Here is a 24,856-nt window from a genome sequence, read left to right on the forward strand (position 1 = left end):
TCTAAACTCGTGGCGAACGGGGGAAGTCCCGGATGACTGGAAAAAGGCTAATGTAGTGCCCATCTTTAAAAAAGGGAAGAAGGAGGATCCTGGGAACTACAGGCCGGTCAGCCTCACCTCAGTCCCTGGAAAAATCATGGAGCAGGTCCTCAAAGAATCAATCCTGAAGCACTTAGAGGAGAGGAAAGTGATCAGGAACAGTCAGCATGGATTCACCAAGGGAAGGTCATGCCTGACTAATCTAATCGCCTTTTATGATGAGATTACTGGTTCTGTGGATGAAGGGAAAGCAGTGGATGTATTGTTTCTTGACTTTAGCAAAGCTTTTGACACGGTCTCCCACAGCATTCTTGTCAGCAAGTTAAGGAAGTATGGGCTGGATGAATGCACTATAAGGTGGGTAGAAAGCTGGCTAGATTGTCGGGCTCAACGGGTAGTGATCAATGGCTCCATGTCTAGTTGGCAGCCGGTGTCAAGTGGAGTGCCCCAGGGGTCGGTCCTGGGGCCCGTTTTGTTCAATATCTTCATAAATGATCTGGAGGATGGTGTGGATTGCACTCTCAGCAAATTTGCGGATGATACTAAACTGGGAGGAGTGGTAGATACGCTGGAGGGGAGGGATAGGATACAGAAGGACCTAGACAAATTGGAGGATTGGGCCAAAAGAAATCTAATGAGGTTCAATAAGGATAAATGCAGGGTCCTGCACTTAGGATGGAAGAATCCAATGCACCGCTACAGACTAGGGACCGAATGGCTCGGCAGCAGTTCTGCGGAAAAGGACCTAGGGGTGACAGTGGACGAGAAGCTGGATATGAGTCAGCAGTGTGCCCTTGTTGCCAAGAAGGCCAATGGCATTTTGGGTTGTATAAGTAGGGGCATAGCGAGCAGATCGAGGGACGTGATCGTTCCCCTCTATTCGACACTGGTGAGGCCTCATCTGGAGTACTGTGTCCAGTTTTGGGCCCCACACTACAGGAAGGATGTGGATAAATTGGAAAGAGTACAACGAAGGGCAACGAAAATGATTAGGGGTCTAGAGCACATGACTTATGAGGAGAGGCTGAGGGAGCTGGGATTGTTTAGTCTGCAGAAGAGAAGAATGAGGGGGGATTTGATAGCTGCTTTCAACTACCTGAAAGGGGGTTTCAAAGAGGATGGCTCTAGACTGTTCTCAATGGTAGCGGATGACAGAACGAGGAGTAATGGTCTCAAGTTGCAATGGGGGAGGTTTAGATTGGATATTAGGAAAAACTTTTTCACTAAGAGGGTGGTGAAACACTGGAATGCGTTACCTAGGGAGGTGGTAGAATCTCCTTCCTTAGAGGTTTTTAAGGTCAGGCTTGACAAAGCCCTAGCTGGGATGATTTAACTGGGACTTGGTCCTGCTTTGAGCAGGGGGTTGGACTAGATGACCTTCTGGGGTCCCTTCCAACCCTGATATTCTATGATTCTATGATTCTATGATTCTATAATATCTCCCATCTCTGACATTTTCATGATCTCTTCTCTGTACAGGATACAGGCCCTTCTCCAAATGTTGACACCCTTCTGATAATAATACGCGAGCTCTTTCTGCAAGTCAAACATCTCATATCTGTTGTCCCGATACCAGTCAAGAAATCCTGCTTTCTCCATGGGCATCATGCTGTCTATGCCATAGTACTTCACCTTGGGCATAGGCCCCATGTAATTTTGGTTTTCTAAAGTGTTAAAAAAATGTGGGAAATGCCCTTTGCAAACTTCAAACCCCATCACCTGTGGGAGCTTGCTAAGCTTCATGGGCAAGAAGTTTAATGAGTCTATAAAACAAATGCCCAGGGCCTTAACTTCCACATACATTAGTTTACTACCCTGAGTTATCAGTTCTATGCACATCTTTTCCTTCAGTAACTGTCTAACAATTAAGTATGCATCATAACTTTTGGAATTGTGCACTAGGAACTTGTAGTCCTGGAACTTTTTGCCAATAAAGGTCTTAACAAAAGTAGAAAGACACTCACCACCCTTAAATTCCCTGGATTTTTCTAGCTTTAGGGACATAGCAAAAATGTAATTGGGCACATGCAGTCCCATCTCCTGCCTGCATTCAAAACTGTAAAAAATATACTTTCTAATGCTAGCCATAAAACACAAGTGGCTATCTACATCATCGGTGATCAAATCCCGACACTGCTCACAATGCCTTCCTTTATACCTGTGTCCCTTGTCCATGTAAGGCTGACACTGATTACATAAAGTTTTAGACAGGCATTTGACTTGTTTTTTCGATGCGCAGTCTACGTGTCTGTCTAAACATTCTTTGGAGCGACAATACAGTCTACAGTTAGGACACCTCAGCTGCACACCCACACTCTCTGAGCACGTTGCACTCAAGCAGAGGCAGCAACGATACCTGCAAGAGTGGTCGTCACTGTACACTGTGTGGCAAAACTCACAATAATTTTTCACACCGAACAACTTTTTCACATCCAGAACCCCATAATAATGCTCATCGTGCAACACGATGAAAAAAGTCTTAGCGTACACTGGGTCTCCCATTTAAAAAAAACCCCATCCATCTTTTGCCACATAAAGCACCACCTGTATGTTGATTCCTAAATGCTGTTCAAATGCCGCTATGTTGCTGAGCATAATCTTTTTTCGATCTGACCACCCCAGTTTCTCATGCAACTTTCTCGCCCAGTCTAACAATTCCACGTCTGTTGGTTTACAGTCAGACATGACAGCAAAGAACCCGCCGGCAAAACACAGATTGGTACCGGTGTAAGTCAGGTCTACTAAACATGATCTCTTTTTATGGATGATTTGACCACTGAGGAAAGAATTTAAAACTCTACGGCCACCGTATCCCCTGTGTATGGCTTCAATGACCTGCTGAGCTGAATTAATTCTCTCAAGATTGACAAAACAAAATTCTTCACAATACACCGAACCCCCAAATCTAGGTAATTCCTGTTGCCAACTTCTCACTCTCTCTATATACACGTCTGTTTGGGGGTCTGCATCTGCATTTTCAGGGCTACTTGGGGGTTCCGCTATGGGACCGTCAGCTGCATCTTCTACATCAGACACTATTTGAGCGTCAGACTCCAAGGGCCACCACAAGGATTATCAGGAGTAGATGGGCACCCATCTAGAAAGCCTTCTGGGGAATTTTCTAAATCAGACTCTGTGAGAGTCACCACTGCCCCCCAGGTCGGATTCCGCCTCCCCATTCTCAGACACACCAATTTGAGAGCCTCCAATAGGGGGCATCTTTTTTTGTTTTTTGCTCCTCATTTTTTTTAAAATTTCAGCAACCCTGGCCTGTAACTTTTGGGCAGACGTACGTTTATCTCCCAAACGCTGTCCCCCCTTTTGTTTACGCCTTAGCTGATGTGTACCCTTGAGGATGCCCCTTTTACCAAAGCTGCTTTCCATACTAGTCATGCCTGCTCAGAGCAACCCTCAGGAAAACTGAAGTATTTTTCAAAATTGTCTGCAAGAGCTTTTGCATTTTTTATGTAGTTTCCAGTCCTCCTTTCTTTGAGAACCCCTGAGGATACAGCATCCAGCAGCTTTCTGAATGAAGCATCATATTTTTCCCAAATCTTTTTAGAATACCGAAGAGCTGTGCCGAGCTTATGGAGGTGGGAGAATAGTTCGTAACAATTGTTGGATACTTCATAAGGAGCTACCCCTGCATTGCTGGAGCTTTCAGTCCTTGGTTTTTTATTCACAACCACTAAAACGTTTGCTCCAGGTTTATGAGTGTGTGTGTTTTCGCTCACAGTTTTCTCAGGGCTTGGTGTGGTGCTGACAGCTGAGGAACTGGAGTTGTGTTTGTGTGGTTGCTTTTTACCAGAGTCTTTTGTTTTGTCCTTTGGCTTGACGTATATGCGCTTTGGACTGTCCTGATGCTTCGTCTGCACTCTTCTGCTGTTTTGCATTGGTGTTGTTGTTGTTGTTGTTAAAGGTCTCAGAGCAGATTCCTGGTTCTTTGGTAGTTCTGGTGGAGGTTTCCCTGTAGCTCTGACTACAGCATTGTCAGGAGAGCTGTCCATGCCTGTTTAAGAAAAACAGAGATGTTCCAACTTAGCATCAAATAAACATTTTACAAAACTCAACTTTACCATCTTTCTCATCCACACCTATGTATTTGCTTAAAATAGAAAAATTCATAAAATAACCAAACCAATAAGCAAAACATATTTACTGGGCTTCAGCCATCCATCAGCCATTGATGCTGGTGAATTTTCCTTTTCAGATGTCTCTTTTCTTTCTCTTTTGAGCTTGTTTACCTCTTGTCTAAGAATCTCTCATGTTTTAGAGCAGACAACATTATTATTATAAAACACATGAAACTGTCTTGTAAACTTAAAAAATAAAATACTTATTAAGGTGTTTTTCTATTTAAAAAGTCATAGCTTTAAAACAAAATAATCCATTTCAGGCTGTACAACAAACACAGGTTTTGCTTTATTTCTACCACTAGCGTTTCTCTAAAACCTAGACATTTTTTTTTAATACAAGCACATGTTTCCACCATGAACCCAAAAACAAAGTGTGCAATAAAATATTTTTAAAATCCCCCATCATAACTATGTCTTGCATAGATTCCCTAAATCACCAACAACAATTTAAACATTAACTAATTTTAAAACAACCCATTTTAAAAACACATCACATTTTGCAGAGTAAAAACCGAACTGTTTTGAAACAAAATACTGTAAATCCCCACACTTATCTCTTGCATAGGCCCCTAACTCACAATTTAAACATTAAAACTAACTCTTTAAAAAAAAAATTTAAAACATACACACACACTTACCTTGCAGTGGGGAAATACAGCTTGAAGTTGCTATTTCCATGCTAAACAGATCACTCTGCAATAAAGACATGTATCATTATTAGTAAGGACAGCTTTCAGAGTAGCAGCCGTATTAGTCTGTATTCGCAAAACAGAAAAGGAGTACTTGTGGCACCTTAGAGACTAACAAATTTATTTGAGCATAAGCTTTCGTGAGCTACAGCTCACTTCATCAGATGCATGAAGTCTCTAAGGTTAGTTGTTAGTCTCTAAGGTGCCACAAGTACTCCTTTTCTTTTTTTTTTAGTAAGGACATCATGGACAAACAGTGACATTATATATTTTCAGAGTTAAAAACAAGCAGCATACCTAGTCTTGCAGTCCAGCAGCAAGTATCTGTTCAAGATAGTTTCTGCTGACAGAGGACAGTCTCCATAAAACTGAGGTTTTTATACCATCCTAACTCTTTGTTTCAAACAAACTTCAAAGTCTGTAGTTAGCAGGTTTACTTACAACTCTGAATTAATAGATACTTAAGGAAATTAGTCACCCCTCCCCAAAGTTCCCTTTTGTGATCTGAGGGGTGTGGGGAATTAAGTTGTCTGCACAACTAGGCTGCTTTTTTTTTTTAGTTAAAATACATGTTTCTTTTTCAATGAAAAAACAGCATTGTAGGTCCTTCTTACAGTATTAAACAGTAAATCACCATGCACAGCAATCCTTAATGTTACTGATATCAATGAATGTCTTGGTTTTTTTTTAAACATGTTTCTTTCATGCTTAAAGTCTTGTGATAAATGTTTCCACTGTCTCCCTTGTATATGATACTAGTTGTGCTGAATTGTTTGTTCCCACAGCATCCTTGGGAAGCCACTGTTCTCGAAGCACACATACTGATGCACCAGTGTCAATAAACATAGTGGGGCATGTTTGTTGCCATTATCTCCCCATTACTGCCCCTACAATGGGATGCCCCCATTTTCATATTGTAGTTGAGCTACTACTTCAGGGGGAATCCAGGGAGGCAGGCACCCCATCGGGGTAGCGCCAATGGTTTGGGGTCAATTATGGGAGTTACAGGAGCCCTGTCAATCAATTCCTCTTGTCTCTCTAACTGGACAACCCTCTATAGTATCTCACTTATGGGCTTCCCATCCCATTTCTCTTTTGGTTCTTCTGCCATCATGAGTTTCCTCCATGCCTCCATTCTCAATGTACCTTTTCCACTTTCAGCCATATATCTTCTATTCTGCATCTGCATATCCTAGTTGTTTAGCCTAACTAAAAGAAGGTTGAGGGGAGATATGATTGCTCTCTATAAATATATCAGAGGGATAAATACAGGAGAGGGAGAGGAATTATTTAAGCTCAGCACCAATGTGGACACAAGAACAAATGGGTATAAACTGGCCATCAGGAAGTTTAGACTTGAAATCAGACGAAGGTTTTTAACCATCAGAGGAGTGAAGTTTTGGAATAACCTTCCAAGGGAAGCAGTGGGGGCAAAAGATCTATCTGGTTTTAAGATTCTACTCGATAAGTTTATGGAGGAGATGGTATGATGGGATAATGGGATTTTGGTAAGTAATTGATCTTTAAATATTCAGGGTAAATAGGCCAAATCCCCTGAGATGGGATATTAGATGGATGGGATCTGAGTTACCCAGGAAAGAATTTTCTGTAGTATCTGGCTGGTCAATCTTGCCCATATGCTCAGGGTTTAGCTGATTGCCATATTTGGGGTCGGGAAGGAATTTTCCTCCAGGGCAGATTGGAGAGGCCCTGGAGGTTTTTTGCCTTCCTCTGTAGCATTGGGCATGGTTGACTTGAGGGAGGCTTCTCTGCTCCTTGAAGTCTTTGAACCATGATTTAAGGACTTCAATAGCTCAGACATGGGTGAGGTTTTTCATAGGAGTGGGTGGGTGAGATTCTGTGGCCTGCGCTGTGCAGGAGGTCGGACTAGATGATCAGAATGGTCCCTTCTGACCTTAGTATCTATGAATCTATGAAACTATGAATCCATACCCATATCCATTTTTTCCTCTTGCTCCTCTACTGCACATTGCACCTCCCTGTCCTTTTCCTCTAACATTCCATAGTGCATTGGGGCCCCTTTTCCTCTGGCTCTGCTCCCCTTGGAGATCTGGGGGCCCATTGCTGGCAAAAGTTACCGCCTGGACGGGTTCCATTCTCCTATTCTTATTTCCTTTCCCTGCTTGTCCCTGAGTGTCTTGAAAAATTACAGCCACTCAAAAAATGTCCTGTTTTAACTCTGGGTACCCCCTAGCTGGATCTATGGATCCTAAAATCTTAAAAAGTTTTAAATTCAAACGGTCTAACAATGCAGTCTTAAAAGCTAATTAATTGAAGTCCGGGGGTGGGGGGCAGAGGGAGTGTCCATGTACCATTGGTACAACCCCAGCAGCTATGGCGAAAATCTCCTTTTTTAATAAAATACAGTTCTGGGGACTCACAGGCGCCCTGTTCTGTTACATAAAACAACCTCCCCAGTTGTCGGGCCGACATCACTATCTTCACCCAGTCCCATCCGGTAACAAGAACACTGTTCACACCTAACTGCTCCTCAGCACTCCATATTGCTGTCCAGTACCAGTACATGCCTGGGCTAAAACCTTACAGTCTGCAGGCCTCCACCTGGATCGTGCCAACACCTTCACCATCCAGTCCAGACACATATCCCTATCTATGGGTCCCAATAACTGAGCAGCAGCCCGTATCTGCTCTGGGGTAAAATCAGAAACCTCTGTAATACTTTGCCTTGTTTTCCTTTGTTGTTATGCATTATTTGGGTCAGGTTCTGTTTTTGTTACCACCCTAGTGCTAACTGGAGCCACAGGATTGAATTGTTGCACCTTTAATTTCAAATCCTGCAATTCCCTTTGTACAGAAGCATAAAGTCCTTCAGGAAAAGCATTGGAGGAGGGGTATGACCATCCAACATCTCTCCGTTAGGGATCAATCCAACTATCCCCATTCCAAATATCATCCCAGCTGTCGGTATCCTCAGTGCCCATACTTACCCCTCCCCTTACTGCTGCTACTATGTCCTTCTCAGCTCCCAACATGTTTTCCAGTTTCTCTATTTGCTGCCTGCAGACTATAAGCTCGCTGTTTGTATGGGCCTGATCCTTATTTTCTTGTAACACTGTTCTGACAGCTGCCTGAGCATCCCCAAGCTTCATTTACAATGTAGATACCTCCCCATTCAGGTTTTCTATTTTCAGTTGTTCACACTCTCCTGTTTTTGCCTTTAGGGCTGTTGTGTTCTGTAATGCTGAAGTTGCACTGGTACACTGAGATGCCTTATACTGAGACAAATTATCCTTAACTATACACAACTCCAATTTGTAATCCTCCAGTTGTCTTTCCTGGAGTGCTACCAGGCTGGAAAGATTAGTATATTTCCATAATGCCTACCCAGCTGCTGCTGTGATAGTCTTTTACTTTGGCTTGGACTTCATGCACTTACAGAATGCTTCAAACCCCTTACAAGCAGACTAAAGGGCATCCCTTCTAGGGAAAGAATATTGTCCCCATGGGCACGGACCCCATTCCACTACCCATATTTAGCAAGGAGGGTGGGTTCTTCAGCTAACCACCACCCCGCCTGGTCCCTTTGCTTTGCTCCCTTCTGAAGCTTCAGAGTGGTCATTCTGTAAAGCAGGTAGCGATCCCTTTTGACAAAATAGCACAGGTATTCTGCTGCTATTACCTTTTGACTATTATTCACTGTGTGAGGCTTTATTGGTTCAGTCCAAACGACCTTAGGCTGCCCACTTTCTCTACACCAAATTTGTTACCCGCACACTTAGGGCACCTACCTTTACCCAGTTCCCAGGGCTCAAGGTGTAACCCAGTTTATTTAAGTAAGTACCCACCCTTACCTAGTTCCCAGGACTCAGGATGTACTCTTCTGCAGGTTTGCGGGACCTTTTACCAGTGAAAGAGCCTTATACAGTAATATCTTTAACCTCTATTTATTAAAAATCACCAAGTGGAATACACATGCTAAGCATACAATGCTATACTCACCAATCCTCATCACACAGGTGGACTTTCCCTGTTCACCAGGCAAGGTCGGTCTGGTCTGGATTCTGGTTGCTGCACGTCATAGTTGTACATAAGATTCTAGCAGTTCTGCTCTTGGGCTGTGTCTTGGAGGTGAATTCTTCTTCTTCTTCCAGGTCTTTCCTTCTTATTCTTTTTTTCCTTTTCCTTTCTTTTCCCAACTGGTCTCCTTCTTGGAACTCAGCTTATATAGTGAAACTTGAGTCCTGCTTAGCCATACCTTAACCAATCATTTTACTAAAATATTACAAAATAATTTTTTGACCAATCCTAACATATTGCAAAATAATTCTTTACTCAATCATACCCCAGCAATTATTTTATTTAAATCTTGCAAAATTAGCTATGCAACAGACAGAAACAATCAAGGAACCAGACATAAACCATACGGATAAACAATAGCGAAGTGGGGACCCCTGAACAGCTTTGGAGCCAGGGTGGGACTGGTGGCTGGAGTGGCCCAATCTGGACCTTATTTTACCCCTGACTCCAGTGGAGCGGTCCTTGCTTTTTGGCTGCTTCGGCAGCTGCCTCTGCTATCTGGAGTCTCTGGCTCTTTTACAATGTTTAGTATTAGTTCATTCACTCAGCATTGCATAGGAACCTTTTCTATCAAAGCCATGGCCTGGTTTTACAGCCAAGAAAAAAATAAGGGCATATTAGCAACTGCAGTGCATTTTATATATCCAATGGATTGAAAGTTCATAGCGTAATGTAAGGATGAGATAGATTAGGGACAACCTCTTCTCCATAAAAATTACCACTGAGGAGTAGCCATTTTTAAATTTAACCTTAATAGCGAGATTAAACTATGCATGTGGCATTGGTGCTATAGTGAAAGGTATCACATTAGTAGTAATTATTTCTAACCACCACATAGGTGACGGCAGCGTAAGCTTTCCATATACTCTTCTTCTAGTTGGCCTGAATCCTGTTCTGGAGGCCCATTCTGTCCTCAGTCTGCTGAGACAGCATACAAGCAGAACAACAAGGGCTAGTTCTGGTTGGGCTTTTGTGATGTAGATAGGGTGATCAGATGTCCCGATTTTATTAGACTGTCCTGATATTAGGGGCTTTGTCTTCTATAGGACCCTGTTACCTCCTCCATCCTGATTTTTCACCCTTGCCATCTGCCGACCTTAGATGTAGATACTAATCCTTCTGGGGACTGGGCTACGAGGTCCCAGCTCACATACATGCATCACAGATACTTAAACAATTAATTCCACTGTTCTATTCTATTCTACTCTACTCAGATTTTTATACTCTGTTCATCACGGTAGTATCTGATTGCCTTCCAGTAGTGCATTAAGCACTACTCCACATCTGTTTCATGTTATTTGTTCTCTCATCCTCTGCCCAGAGAAAGAGGCACTTGGAGTATCTTGTTTTGGTAGAGTTTCTGTGTTTGTTTTTGTTGGTTTTTCTTTTTCTTCTTCTTGTTAAATATTCCACTTTGAGTGGAAAGTGGTGAGGTTTATAATAGTTCTTGGGGAAGTTCATTCCACAGTGTGAGACCACCCCTAGAGAAGGTTCTGTCTCCCACACAGACAAATTTCACTTTAACTTTTGATAAAACAACGAGGAGTCCTTGTGGCACCTTAGAGATTAACAAATTTATTTGGGCATAAGCTTTCGTGGGCTAGAACCCACTTCATCAGATGCATGGAGTGGAAAATACAGGAGCAGGTATAAATACATGAAAAGATGGGAGTTCATAGAATATCAGGGTTGGAAGGGACCTCAGGAGGTCATCTAGTCCAACCCCCTATTCAAAGCAGGACCAATCCCCAATTTTTGCCCCAGATCCCTAAATGGCCCCCTCAGGGATTGAATTCACAAGCCTAGGTTTAGCAGGCCAATGCTCAAACCACTGAGCTATTCATCCCCCTGACTGACAATGTCAGGCTCCAGTGAGATTTGAACTCACAACCCCTGGTTTACAAGACCAGTGCTCTAACCCCTGAGGTATGGACCCTGAAGCTAAACAAACATTCTTGTTTTTAAACTCCCAATATCTTGCTTTACCAAGTGTGAGGTCAGTCGAACGAGACAATTCAATTAACAATAGGATACCAAGGGAGGAAAAATAACTTTTGTATTTGTAATGAGAGTGGCCCATTTCAAACAGTTGACAAGAAGGTATGAAGAAAAGGAGTACTTGTGGCACCTTAGAGACTAACAAATTTATTAGAACATACGCTTTCGTGAGCTACAGCTTACTTCATTGGATGAGTATGAGTAACAGGAGGGGGAAATTAGTATGGAGAAAATTAGGTTTAGGTTTTGTAATGACCCAACCACGCCCAGGCTTTATTCAGACCTAATGTGATGGTGTCCAGTTTGCAAATTAATTCCAGTTCTGCAGTTTCACGTTGGAGTCTGTTTTTGAAGTTTTTTTGTTGAAGAATTGCCACTTTTAGGTCTGTTATTAAGTGACCAGGGAGATTGAAGTGTTCTCCTACTGGTTTTTGAATGTTATGATTCCTGATGTCAGATTTGTGTCCATTTATTCTTTTGCATAGAGACTGTCCAGTTTGGCCAATGTACACGGCAGAGGGACATTGCTGGCACATGATGTCATATATCACATTGGTAGATGTGCAGGTGAACAAGCCCCTGATGGTGTGGCTGATGTGGTTAAGTCCTATGATGGTGTCCCTTGAATAGATATGTGGACAGAGTTGGCACCGGGGTTTGTTGCAGGGTTTGGTTCCTGGGCTGGTGTTTTTGTTGTGTGGTGTGTAGTTGCTGGTGAGTATTTGCTTTAAGTTGGGGGGCTGTCTGTAAGCAAGGACTGGCCTGTCTCCCAAGGTCTGTGAGAGTGAGGGATCATCCTTCAGGATAGATTGTAGATCAGGGGTGAGAAAACGTTTTGGGCCAAGGGCCACATCTGGGTGGGGAAATTGTATGCAGGGCCAGGGCAGGAAGTGTGGGGTGTGGGAGGGGGTGTGGTGTGCAGGAACGGGCTTAGGGCAAGGGATTGGGGCAGAGGAGGGGTGCGGGGTGTCTGAGGGGGCTCAGGGAAGGGGGTTGGGGTGCAGGAGGGGTGAGGACTGTGGGAGGGAGCTCAGGGCAGGAAGTTGGGGTTCAGGAGGGGCGTGGGGTGTGGCAGGGAGCTCAGGGCAGCGGGTTGGAGTGCAGGAGGGGTGCGGAGTGCAGGAGGGAGCTCAGGGCAGGGAGTTGGAGTGCAGGAGGGGTGTGGGATGTGGCAGGGAGCTCAGCGCTGGGGGTTGGAGTGCAGGAGGGGTGCGGAGTGCAGGAGGGAGCTCAGGGCAGGGAGTTGGGGTGCAGGAGGGGTGTGGGATGTGGCAGGGAGATCAGGGCAGGGGGTTGGAGTGCAGGAGGGGTGTGGCAGGGAGCTCAGGGCAGGGATTGGGGTGCAGGAGGGGTGCGAGGTGCAGGCAGGGGGCTTAGGGCATGGAGTTGGGGGGCGGGGTTCAGGGTGCAGGCTCTGGCCCGGTAATGCTTACCTAAAGCAGCTCCAGGGTGGCAGCAGCACACACCGGGGCCACGGCAGGCTCCCTGCATGCCTGCCCTGGTCCCACACCGCGCTGCTCCAGGAAGTGGCCAGCACCACGTCCCTGCGCGGCCCTTGGGTGAGGGGGGGCACAGGGCTCTGCGCGCTGCCCTTGCCGTGCCTCCAGGTACCTTTCCCAAAGCTCCCATTGGCTGTGGTTCCCCGTTCCAGTGCCTGGAGGCAAGGGCAACGCACAGAGCCCTCTGCCCCCCCATCCGGGGCCCCAGGGACATGGTGCCAGCCACTTCTGAGAGTAGTGTGGGGCCTATGGCACCACGGGGGTCAATCCTGCGGGCTGGATCCAAAGCCCTGAGGGGCTGGATCTGGCCTGCAGGCCATAGTTTGCCCACCCCTGTTGTAGATCCTTGATGATGAGCTGGAGAGGTTTTAGTTGGGGGTTGTATGTGACAGCTAGTGGCGTTCTGTTACTTTCTTTGTTGGGCCTGTCTTGTAGTAAGTGACTTCTGGGTACCTTTCTGGCTCTGTCAATCTGTTTCTTCACTTCACCAGGTGGGTATTGTAGTTTTAGAATTCTTGATAGAGATCCTATAGGTGTTTGTCTCTGTCTGTGGGATCGGAGCAAATGCGGTTGTATCTTAGAGCTTGGCTGCAGACAATGGATCGTGTGATGTGGTCTGGATGAAAGCTGGAGGCATGTAGGCAATGATGAGCTGTCAAAATCTGAAGAACCGGTTCCTTCAGTTGCCCCTGGTCTTCGGCGGCACTGAAGGACCCACCGCCGAAGTGCCGCTGAAGACCTGGCGTGAGTGAAGGACCTGCTGCCGAAGTGCCGCCGAATACCCGGAGTGCTGCCGGGTGAGTAAAAAGGGATTCTCAAGGGGAGCCTCCCCAGCCGGGAACTCAGGTGGGCCGGACAGGATGGTCCTGCAGGCCAGATGTGGACCACAGGCCGGAGTTTGCCCAACCCTTTAACAACCAGTTCTAAACCGGCTTCTAAATTTAACAACCGGTTCGCGCAAACCGGTGCAAATTGGCTCCAGCTCATCACTGCATGTAGGTAAGTATAGCGGTCAGTAGGTTTCCAGTATAGGATGGTGTTTATGTGACCATCACTTATTAGCATTGTAGTGTCTAGGAAGTGCACCTCTTCTGTGGACTGGTCCAGGCTGAGGTTGATGGTGGGGTGGAAATTGTTGAAATCCCAACCTACTGATGGCTATATATAGGTGACAAAGGCACAAAAAACTGAGACCAGATATTCATCTGCTAGGATGGAACAGAGTCTCCTAGCCAACTGGAGATGATAGCAAACAGCCTCTCAGTGCTGCATAGAGGAATCACAGAATCATAGAAGATTAGGGTTGGAAGAGACTTCAGGAGGTCATCTAGTCCAACTCCTGATTGAAGCAGGACCAAGCCCAACTAAATCATCCCAGTCAGGACTTTGTCAAGCCAGGCCTTAAAAACCTCTAAGAATGGAGATTCCATCACCTCCCTAGGTAACCCATTCCAGTGCTTCATTACCCTCCTAGTGAAATAGTTTTTCTTAATATTCAACCTAGATATTAGATATTTTTCTTAATATCCAACCACTGCAACTTGAGACCATTGCTCCTTGTTCTGTCATTTGCCACCACTGAGAAGAGCCCAGATCCATCCTCTTTGGAACCCCCCTTTAGGTAGTTGAATGCTGCTATCAAATCTCCCCTCAGACTAAATAAGCCCAGTTCCCTCAGCCTCTCCTCATAAGTCATGTGCCCCAGCCCCCTAATCATTTTAATTACTCTCAGCTGGACTCTCCAATTTGTCCACATCCTTTTTTGTAGTGGGGAGCCCAAAACTGGATACAATACTCCAGATGTTGCCTCACCAGTGCCGAATAGAGGGGAATAATCACTTCCTCAGTCTGCTGGCAGTGCTCCTACTAAAGCAGCCCAATATGCCGTTAGCCTTCTTGGCAACAAGGGCACATTGTTGACTCATATCCAGCTTCTTGTCCACTATAATCCCCAGGTCCTTTTCTGCAGAACTGCCACTTAGCCAGTTGGTCCCCAGCCTCTAGCAGTGCATGGGATTCTTCCATCCTAAGTGCAGAACTCTGCATTCTCCTTATTGAACCTCATCTGATTTCTTTTGGCCCAATCTTCCAATTTGTCTAGGTCACTCTGGACCCTATCCATACCCTCTTGTGTATCTACCTCTCCCCCCAGATTAGTGTCATCAGTGAACTTGCTGAGGGTGGAATCCATCCCATCATCCAGATCACTAATGAAGATGTTGAACAAAACAGATCAACTAGCCATTGATCACTACTAGTTGAACCCGACAATCTAGTCAGCTTTCTATCCACCTTATAGTTCATTCATCCAATCCATACTTCTTTAACTTGCTGGCAAGAATACTGTGGGAGTCCGTATCAAAAGCTTTGCTAAAGTCAAGGTATATCACATCCACTGCTTTCCCCATATCCATAGAGCCAGTTATTTCATCATACAAGGCAATCAGGTTGGTCAGGCATGACTTGCCCTTGGTGAATCCATATTGACTGTTCCTGATCACCTTCCTCTCCTCCAAGTGCTTCAAAATGGTTTCCTTGAGGACCTGCTTCATTATTTTTCCAGGAACTGAGGTGAGGCTGTAGTTCCCCAGATTCTCATTGTTCCCTTGGGCATTATATTTGCCTTTTTTCAGTCATCCATGACCTCCCACAGTCGTCACGAGTTTTCAAAGATAATGGCCAACGGCTCTGCATCACATCAGCCAACTCCCTCAGGAAGTGCAGTCAAAACTGTAGCAAGTTTTCCCCACATTCCCAGAAGAATCTTAGAGTTACGAACACCTTGAGAATGGAGGTTGTTTGTAACTCTGAAATGTTCTTAACTCTCTGAACTAAACATTATGGTTATTTCAAAAGGTTACAATTGAACATTTACTTGATACAGCTTTGAAACTTTACTATGCAAAAGAAAATTTCTGTTTTTAACCATTTAAATTTAAATGAAACAAGCACAGAAATAAAAGGAGTACTTGAAGCACCTTAGAGACTAACAAATTTATTAGAGCATAAGCTTTCGTGAGCTACAGCTCACTTCATCGGATGCATTACGATGAAGTGAGCTGTAGCTCACGAAAGTTTATGCTCTAATAAATTTGTTAGTCTCTAAGGTGCCACAAGTCCTCCTTTTCTTTTTGAGAATACAGACTAACACGGCTGCTACTCTGAAACCAAGCACAGAAATGGTTTCCTTATATGGTCAAATCTTTTTTTTTTAACTTTCCCTTTATTTTTTGAGTAGTTTAAGTTTAACACAATACTGTACTGTATTTGCCTTTTTTTTGTTTGCTTTGGTCTCTGCCGCTGCCTGATTGCATACTTCCAGTTCTGGTTCCAAATGAGGTATGTGCTTGACTGGTTAGTTCATAAGTCTGGTGTTCATAACTCTGAGGTTCTACTGTACTTGCAATGTGACAGCTCAGCATCAGTAAGGAATCCAAGAGTATTCCTATATTGCTCCCCAACTAATGGCTTCCTCCACAAAAGCCCACAGGTTAGTTAGTTCTTTAATAGGTCTGAGACGGGCAGTACCAAAGGAGCAGAAAGGAGATGGGGTTCTCCTCCATGTGGGTTCTCTGATAATTCTTATGGTGGAAGCTCTGTCTGAAGCTCTTCCCACAGTAGACACATTTGTAGGCTCTCTCCCCAGTGTGGATTCTCTGGAGCTGAAGCTTTTCCCACAGTCAGGTATAGATAGGTAGAGCTTCTCTCCCAGGTGGATTCTCTGATACCTTATGAGGTTTGACCTGATGCTGAACCTTTTCCTGCAGTCAAGGCACTTGTAAGTTTTCTCTCCTCTGTGGATTCTCTGGTGCTTAACAAGGTCTGAGTTCTGGCCTAAGCTTTTCCAGCATATAGCACACGTGTTTGGGATCTGGATCATTGGGATCTGCTGCTGGATGCTGATCTCTTTGAATTTCTGTATACTGTTCCCCTGATGGGTGCATTTATTCCATTTCTTCTCTGGAGGATTCCTCAGGTGTCTCTTGTGGTAGGAGATGCGGCTGAAGCTCTTCCCACAGTCAGGGCACTTATAAGGTATCTCTCCCATGTGGATGCACTGGTGCTGAGTGAGTGTCGATTTGTCCGTGAAGCTTTTCCCACACAGTCAGAGAAGAGATAGGGTCTCTCTCCCTTGTGGATCCTCTGGTGTCGACTCAGGTTCAAGCTCACATTGAACCTTTTCCCGCAGTACATACACTTATAGGGTTTCTTTCCAGTGTGGATCTCTGATGATTAACAAGGTCTGAGTTCTGAGCAAAACTTTCCCCACATTCTATACATATGTTTGGTTTCTCCCCTGGGTGTGTGCCTTGGAAAATGAGGCCATTCAGGAAACCTCCTGCATGGTTAGTGGTTTTACTCCCTTTCTCCCCTTGAGGGTTTTTCTAACTTGGGCTGGTTCTTAGAGAGTTGGTCTCTTTTCAAGACTTTGAGTAACATTCCTTTTGGATTTATTGGTGGCATCTTGAATGGACACTCTCTGAATATTCTGGTAAAGATTCTCCTCCTTATATTCTTTTATGGTCCCATCATATGTGGGATAAAGAAGGAATGCAGACAAGAGTCATTCCTTACACTGGAGAGAAAGGATACTGTGGAAAGGGATGACACAAATAAAAAGAACTGTAGATATATATATTTTACACTTTATAATTTCTCACAAATCCTAAATTTACAGAGAAGATCTTAAACCCTCCTAGTAACCAATTCTCTGAACAGAACACTAGAAAAGAATAGAATCAAAAGGAGCCACTTTGGGAGATTTCTCTTGACATTGTCCCTGCACACTCCCCCAGTAGCTTGGGGACTAGGCAGAGGTAGGAACTGGCTTTTTCTCTCTCTGCTCCTCACCTTGTCCCAGGAAAGTCAATCTACCCTGGGATGCTGCAGGAAATGGGTCTGGGCAGGGCTGGGAGCTGGGAACCTCCCTCCTCGCTCCCCACCCCTCTCTCCTCCCCTCAGACTGGGAGACTCGGTCCCTAGCCCGGTCCTGGGGCGATTGCTGTCCCGGAGCTCGCTCGGCCCTGCATGCGCTCAGGGGAGCAGAGCCTGGGGGTGTCAGGGAGGGCAGCAGTTCTGGAACTCACAGACCCCCACCCGGGAGCAGAGCTGGGACAAGGAGGGGCCATTTGTGCATAGTCACTTTCCTGCCTGGCACCGGGTCTCTCCCATCTAGGTTTACCAACCCTCCAAGATTGTCCTGGAGACTCCAGGAATTAAAGATTAATCTTTAATTGAAGGTTACATCATGTGGTGAAAGCTCCAGGAATATGTCCAACCAAAATTGGCAACCCTACTTCCATCACCTGAAGTCTGCTGCTCAGGAGCTGGTGACTGCAGAGCCCAGGGCTGCCCCAGGTGCTGGTTCCATCCCCAGGATAAAGTTCCCACTGGCTGGGCACAGAGGGGTGGAATGAAGGGCTGTCCCTGCAGAGACCCTGCTGTGGGTAGAGAGGGGACGTCATAGAATCATAGAATATCAGGGTTGGAAGGGACCTCAGGAGAGCATCTAGTACAACCCCCTGCTCAAAGCAGGACCAATCCCCAACTAAATCATCCCAGACAGGGCTTTGTCAAGCCTGACCTTAAAAATCTCTAAGGAAGGAGATTCCACTACCTCCCTAGGTAACCCATTCCAGTGCTTCACCACCCTCCTCGTGAAAAAGTTTTTCCTAATATCCAAACTAAACCTCCCCCACTACAACTTGAGACCATTACTCCTCTTTCTGTCATCTGCTACCACTGAGAACCAGTTTAGATCCATCCTCTTTGGAACCCCCTTTCAGGTAATTGAAAGCAGCTATCAAATCCCCCTTCGTTCTTCTCTTCTGTCCACTAAATAATCCCAGTTCCCTCAGCCTCTCCTCATAAATCATGTGCTCCAGCCCCCTAGTCATTTTTGTTGCTCTTCGCTGGACTCTTTCCAATTTTCCACATCCTTCTTGTAGTGTGGGGCCCAAAACTGGACACAGTACTCCAGATGAGGTCTCATCAATGCCAAATAGAGGGGAATGATCATGTCCCTCGATTGGCTGGCAATGCTCCTACTTATACAGCCCAAAATGCCGTTAGCCTTCTTGGCAATAAGGGCACACTGCTGACTCATATGCAGTTTCTCGTCCACTGTAACCCCTAGGTCCTTTTCTGCAGAACTGCTGCCTAGCCATTCGGTCCCTAGTCTGTAGTAGTGGATGGGATTCTTCCATCCTAAGTGCAGGACTCTACATTTGTCCTTGTTGAACCTCATCAGATTTCTTTTGGCCCAATCCTATAATTTGTCTAGGTCCCTCTGTATCCTATCCCTACCTTCCAGCGAATTTACCACTCCTCCCAGTATAGTGTCATCTGTAAACTTGCTGAGGGTGCAATACATGCCATCCTCCAGATCATTAATGAAGATATTGAGCAAAACCACCCCAGGACCGACCCTTGGGGCACTCCGCTTGATACCGGCTGCCAGCTAGACATGGAGCCATTGATCACTACCCATTGAGCCTGGTGATCTAGCCAGCTTTCTATCCACCTTATAGTCCATTCATCCAGCCCATACTTCTTTAACTTGCTGGCAAGAATACTGTGGGAGACCATATCAAAAGTTTTGCTAAAGTCCAGGAATAACATGTTCACTGCTTTCCCCTCATCCACAGAGCCAGTTATCTCATCATAGAAGGCAATTAGGTTAGTCAGGCATGACTTGCCCTTGGTAAATCCATGCTGACTGTTCCCGGTCAGCAGCTGCTCAGCCAGGATTTGTGCCTCACAATGAAGGCAGGCAGCAGCTTCTGAGCCTGGAAGCTCAACCCGTTCCCCTGGTTAGAAGAAAGAGAGAGAGCAGCCCTCTCCTCTAGCAATTCCCCAGACTTCTTTTATGGCCTCAACTATCTAAACCTCCTTCCTTTGTATGGAAGATTTGGACAGAATCTTCTGTCCTTCTTTGGACAGAAATCTTCTCTCCTTCCTGAGCAGAGAGAAACCTCCAGAGCTAATGAATCAAAGATAGAGCCCCAGGGATTTGGGTAGCCCCTGGGGCCAGGTGCCCATCAGTCCCATGGCCATTCTATGTTGAGACCATAGGTGCTGGAACTAGGGGTCCTTGGGATGCAGCAATACCCTCTGGCTTGAAGTGGTTTCCATTATACACAGGGTTTATAGTTTGGTTCAATGGCTCTCGGGACCTCCACTATACAAATTGTTCAAGCACCTCTAGGTGAGACCTGAAATAATCCCAGGTCCCTGGAGAATCTCACACAGTTTGATGGAGTCTCCTTATTTCCATTGCTGCCTGCTGTGTCCAAGGCTGGGAGAAGTCAATGCTGATGTGGCCTCTTCTGTAGCATAGACGAGGCCCTGAGGCCCATCTGAACACATAACAGATATTGGGATGGACACCTACTTGTCTATCTGAGGGGCACAGTCTCACAGCACATACCCAGAAAGGGAAACGAGAATGCCTGCGATTGTGCTCTTAATTGACATCTTCTCCACTGTTTGGTACGGCAGAGAAACTATTGCAAACTTGGTCGGTTGTACAGGAGGGGAAACTGAGGTACACCATCTCTTGAATTTCATAAATGACCAGTGAGTGGGGTAATTCACTAGCCTGAATATAGAACAAAATAAGGACAGCCTGGAGGTAATTCTTCTGTTTTTCCTGCAATTAGCAAGGAAATTTGTAAAAGGAAGTAGTATTACTATTAAACAATAATCTGTCCCCACTAGGGGGTGGTGGAAATTGTTTCTTTTGTTTTTCAGACACTTTACAAGCAAGCTGGCGCCAGCAGAAGAATAATTCAGAATATCATGGATCTATGTTTTGTGTTGTTTGTCTGTGGTGTTTGTCTTGTTGCTTTGTTGTGTTTCAATAAAAAAAAATCTCATGACATGAGTGGGGGATGGCTTCAAAAGGCTGACCTTGGTGGGGAGATGTGTATGGGAATGCAAAATGCTCAATTAGGCCAACACCTGTGTAATAGCTACCATGGTACCTGGAAATGGAATGGCAACTAAGGTGGTTCCCGTAAGCTCTATGGAAATAATGAGAAGGAGCTCACTGGGAATCAATGGAGGGGTGTGTAAAATAGTGTAAATCAACAGAAGATGTTTGGATGTGCCCCTCTCCTATGACTATGGAGGAGCAGGATCAATGGCCTGTACAAGGGGTGGACAATTGGGTGTACTGTGTATAAGGTGTTTTTCTGGGAATGTACATATTACTAGGGGCACAATTATACCAGCCCATAACCAAACATCTGCATCACATCTACATGCTGCTATCTGGACTATGGTGCACAAATGGATCTGTAAATCTTATTGCTGTAAATAATCAAACCAGGGCAAATGGCCTGATTCCATACCAAATGGTTAAGCTGGTTTGGATAATATCCCATGTCTCTGTGAACATTCAATTGACTTATGATATGGACAAAAGCATGCAAAACCTGCAGGGGAAGCTTGTTGCAACTGCCAGCAACTGGACACATAAGATCATGACCCTGACGAAGGAGGAGAGGCAGTGTTTTGGTGGTGGCTCGGCTGTTGGACCATACTGCAGTGGTCAGGACTCGGTGTTGCTGTGGATTTTGTATTGTTAACTGTACTTGTGTTACGTTGCATATGGAGATAACCTATAAGTAATGTAGTAAGCCCTCCCCACCCTGCAGTGTACTAGACAACTCGGACCCAACCTTCTTGGGCCCACTATAATGGGAAGTCTGGGACACTAATTGGAATAGGTGTGATATGACTGCATGAGAGAAGGTGCAGGGCACTATACTACACAAGGGGCAGTGGGACAAATGGAATATAGACACCTTCCACCTTGATGCCTGGCCCTATCAGGAAATGTGTCGCCATATGTCCTATGCTTTTCCAGGGATACCTGGGCAGGAGGATCCCAAAAGAAAAAGAAAAAAAGGGGTGGAGTGTTAGGATATAGATATTCAGGCCTGTCTGTAAAGGCCTATACTCTAAGAATTTAGGTGTATTCTTATCACTTGGCTAGTTATAGAGATATAAAAGAAAGAATCAAAATCACTGTCTGCTGTTGTAAGTGCCTTCTCTTACTGTGACACTCTGAGGCCCTGTTATTAGGCTAACATCTTTGGCTAAGCAGCAGAGGCAGCCATAAGCTGGGAAGCGACCGGTCACATCCTCACATTCCAAACTAGTCACATTGAAATAAGGTGCTATTGGGCTGTTAGGAATACAGTCCTGTCCTGATAATGCCTATCACCTCCAGAGAAAGGGAAGTGCCTAGAAAATGTAAAAGGAAACTTAGTTGGATAGCATCCTTTCTGGCAAGAACTCACTTATGAATAGCTGGGATGTGAAATCCTTATTTCTGTGTTGTTCTATTATTGTAGTCCCCATTTTTTTATTGTTTGTTTATATAATCTCTGTCAGGTTCTGTGATTGTTTCTGTCTGCTGTATAATTAATTTTGCTGGGTGTAAACTAATTAAAGTGGTGGGATATAATTGGTTAAACAATCATGTTGCAATATTTTAGGATTGGTTAATTAAATTTCAGTAAAATGACAGGTTAAGGTATAATTAAGCAGAACTCAAGTTTTACTATACAGTCTGCAGTCAATCAGGAAGGGTGGGGAATGGGAACAGGGAATGGGGGTGGGGAAATTGGAATCATGTTTTGCTAAGGGGGGGAATGGGAACAGGGACACAGGTAAGGCTCTGTGATGTCAGAGATGGGAAGGGGGAACACTAAGGAAGGAAACTGGAATCATGCTTGCTGGAAGTTCACCCCAATAAACATTGAATTGTTTGCACCTTTGGACTTCGGGTATTGTTGCTCTCTGTTCATGTGAGAAGGACCAGGGAAGTAAGCGGGTGAAGGAATAAGCCCCCTAACATCCACCACTAAAAAATAACCCACCTTCTAAATCGGGGAAGGTGGATTGGAACCAGAGCCCTAATGGTGAAAGGCCCTGCATCCCATTCCCTGGGTGCTCTGACAATCCAGATTGGAGCAGGTGTCAATATGAGACATGTTAATCAGCAAATATTTTTCCCTCCAAAACCAGTGTGGACTCGCACTCATTTTAGTCCCACAATTTCATACAAATTCAGCATCCCCTCCTCATTACTGTTGAAAATGGTATCATAAATGAAAAATCACAAGTTGCAGCGTTCTTCAGACTAAAGGGATGGATCCCACCACTGTTCCAGTTTCCTGTGGGGTTTTATTATTATTTCCCTCCCTTTGGGCCTTTGTCATACATTGTATCTCACATTTCGGCCCTGGCAAATTGAGAGGTATGGGAACCAAGGCCAACTGTCTCCCTCCAAACCCAAGAATTACTGCAGTTTAAAAAGGGAGTTTAAAAAGGGACAAAATCTGAAGGGATTTTATAGCAATGTTTGATTGTAGCGAAAGTGAGGATTAGCCTCCCTGTTTGCCTTTCACAAAGGCAGAGCTGTCAGTGACACTGCTTTTGCAGAAGAAAGGAGAGAACGGAGCCTAAACCTTCTGTGGCAGTTGGGAGTGGGCAGCAGCAGGAGAAGGACGGTTGGGAGACAGGACTGGAAGATTCTGTGGCAGTTGGGAGTGGGCAGCAACAGGCGAGAGGAAGTTGTGGGGCTGTTGGGAGATGGGACCAGAAGGTTCTGTGGCAGTTGGGAGACAGGACTGGAAGATTCTGTGGCAGTTGGGAGTGGGCAGCAACAGGCGAGAGGAAGTTGTGGGGCTGTTGGGAGATGGGACCAGAAGGTTCTGTGGCAGTTGGGAGACAGGACTGGAAGATTCTGTGGCAGTTGGGAGTGGGCAGCAACAGGCGAGAGGAAGTTGTGGGGCTGTTGGGAGATGGGACCAGAAGATTCTGTGGCAGTTAGGAGTGGGCAGCAGCAGGGGAGGGGCAATTGGGAGATGGGATGGGAAGGTTCTGCAGCAGTTGGGAGCAGGCAGCACCAGGCAAAAGGCAGTTGGGAGACAGGACCAGAAGTTTCTGTGGCAGTTGGGAGCAGGCAGCAATAGGCGAGAGGCAGTTATTTTGCAGTTTGGAGACGGGACCGGAAGGTTCTGTGGCAGTTGGGAGTGCGTAAATGGCAGACATAATCATCTAGGGGTATTTTTATTGATATAAAGGGGAAACAATTTGATTCCCAGATCAGAGGCGGGAAAGGGGGAAAGTATTGAAGGGGTGTTTAAATGCCTTCCCTTGCTCTTCTTCCTCTGGAGTAATGACTAAAGGCAATTACTTCCCTCCAGAAGCAGAAAAAGTTGCTGCAGTTTAAATGGGAGAGAAAAAAAGAGATAAAATCTCTGGGGACCTTAGGTCAATATGAGAAAATTAACGCAAAAGTGAGCAGTCCCCCCATGCTGTGCAACAGACGTGGGCTGCAGGGAGCCCTGGGTGACATGGGCAGGGAAGGGAGACGGCACCGGAAGGTTCCACAGCAGTTGGGATGGAGCGGGGGAGGGGCAGGTGGTTGACAGAGGGAGAGCTGTGGTGATGAGTCAGGATTACAGTTTCCCTCCAACTCAAGGCCAAGTTTCTGCAATTAAAAAGGATGAGAAACCCCCAGACTTGAGAGGATTTTCATATTAATGTAAAATATCATTATTCCATAATTACATAGAAAATACCCAATTTTGATGAGATTGGATACTTAGGGGTGTAATTTAAAGGGTTTTTAATATCAATAGTCACTAATTAGAGAGAAAAGGGGAAATCTGAGGGATCTGATAATTAATGAGAGAAAAGGACAGTAGCAGAGGAGACTATCGTGTCTATCAAATAATGTTCAACAGTTACATACAAATGGCAACAGGTGAGGAGAACATTAATATTTTCTATCAAGATTTGATACTCAGAGTGAAAAAGGGATGAAATCCCAAATTTTATACTAATACTCAAAAAGCAAATATAAAGGGGTTGTTTCCTCCTGCTCCCCAGCCCTGCCCTTTACATGGGCAGCAGGTGGTTCCGGACGGCATCCAATGACCCAAGCATTGAGAGGAGGATGGAGACGGAAGTTTCTTAGGCAGTTGTAAGGGGCAGCAGCAGGGGTGGTGTATGGGTAATGGAGTTTGGATGGGCCGGAGGCTGTGTACTGCCTTGGGGCGGGGGAGTTTTATTTACATAAATGGAGTTCCCAAACATGCACAGGGTAGTTGACTGAAAAGAGGTTTAATTCCCTCCCACGCCAACCCCCTACCCTCTCGGGTAACCAGGAAGTTACCCCAGTTAAAAAATGGAGAGAAAAAAGGGAGAAAATCTGAGGGGATTTTATATTCAATAAATAAATAGAAAGCAATTATCTCCCACTGGCTTGAAACTGACATGGGCAGCAGAGAGCCTTGGTGATGGTGCTGTAACATGGGAAGGGAGGATGGAGCCAGAAGATGCTGGGTATTTGTGTAACAGATGGGAACAAAGAGCTGCCAGGGCTGCAGTAGGGCACAGGCACTATTTTGCCATG

The 24,856-nt window shown here is 45.3% G+C and overlaps 2 protein-coding genes and 1 non-coding gene across 6 annotated transcripts in view; 1 reads left to right on the forward strand and 2 right to left on the reverse strand.

Annotated features, from left to right (window-relative positions):
* Positions 1-24,856, reverse strand: part of LOC119842762 (zinc finger protein 239-like) — a 605,953-nt gene that overhangs the window by 534,336 nt on the left and 46,761 nt on the right. The window lies entirely within an intron of this gene.
* Positions 1-24,856, forward strand: part of LOC119842466 (zinc finger protein 271-like) — a 638,009-nt gene that overhangs the window by 110,505 nt on the left and 502,648 nt on the right. The gene's annotated exons all lie outside the window — the stretch shown is intronic.
* TRNAT-UGU lies at positions 10,787-10,859 on the reverse strand. Its single transcript has one exon. It is a non-coding gene; the product is annotated as a tRNA-Thr (tRNA).

Source organism: Dermochelys coriacea, chromosome 14, assembly GCF_009764565.3.
Source record: "Dermochelys coriacea isolate rDerCor1 chromosome 14, rDerCor1.pri.v4, whole genome shotgun sequence".
NCBI lineage: Eukaryota > Metazoa > Chordata > Testudines > Dermochelyidae > Dermochelys > Dermochelys coriacea.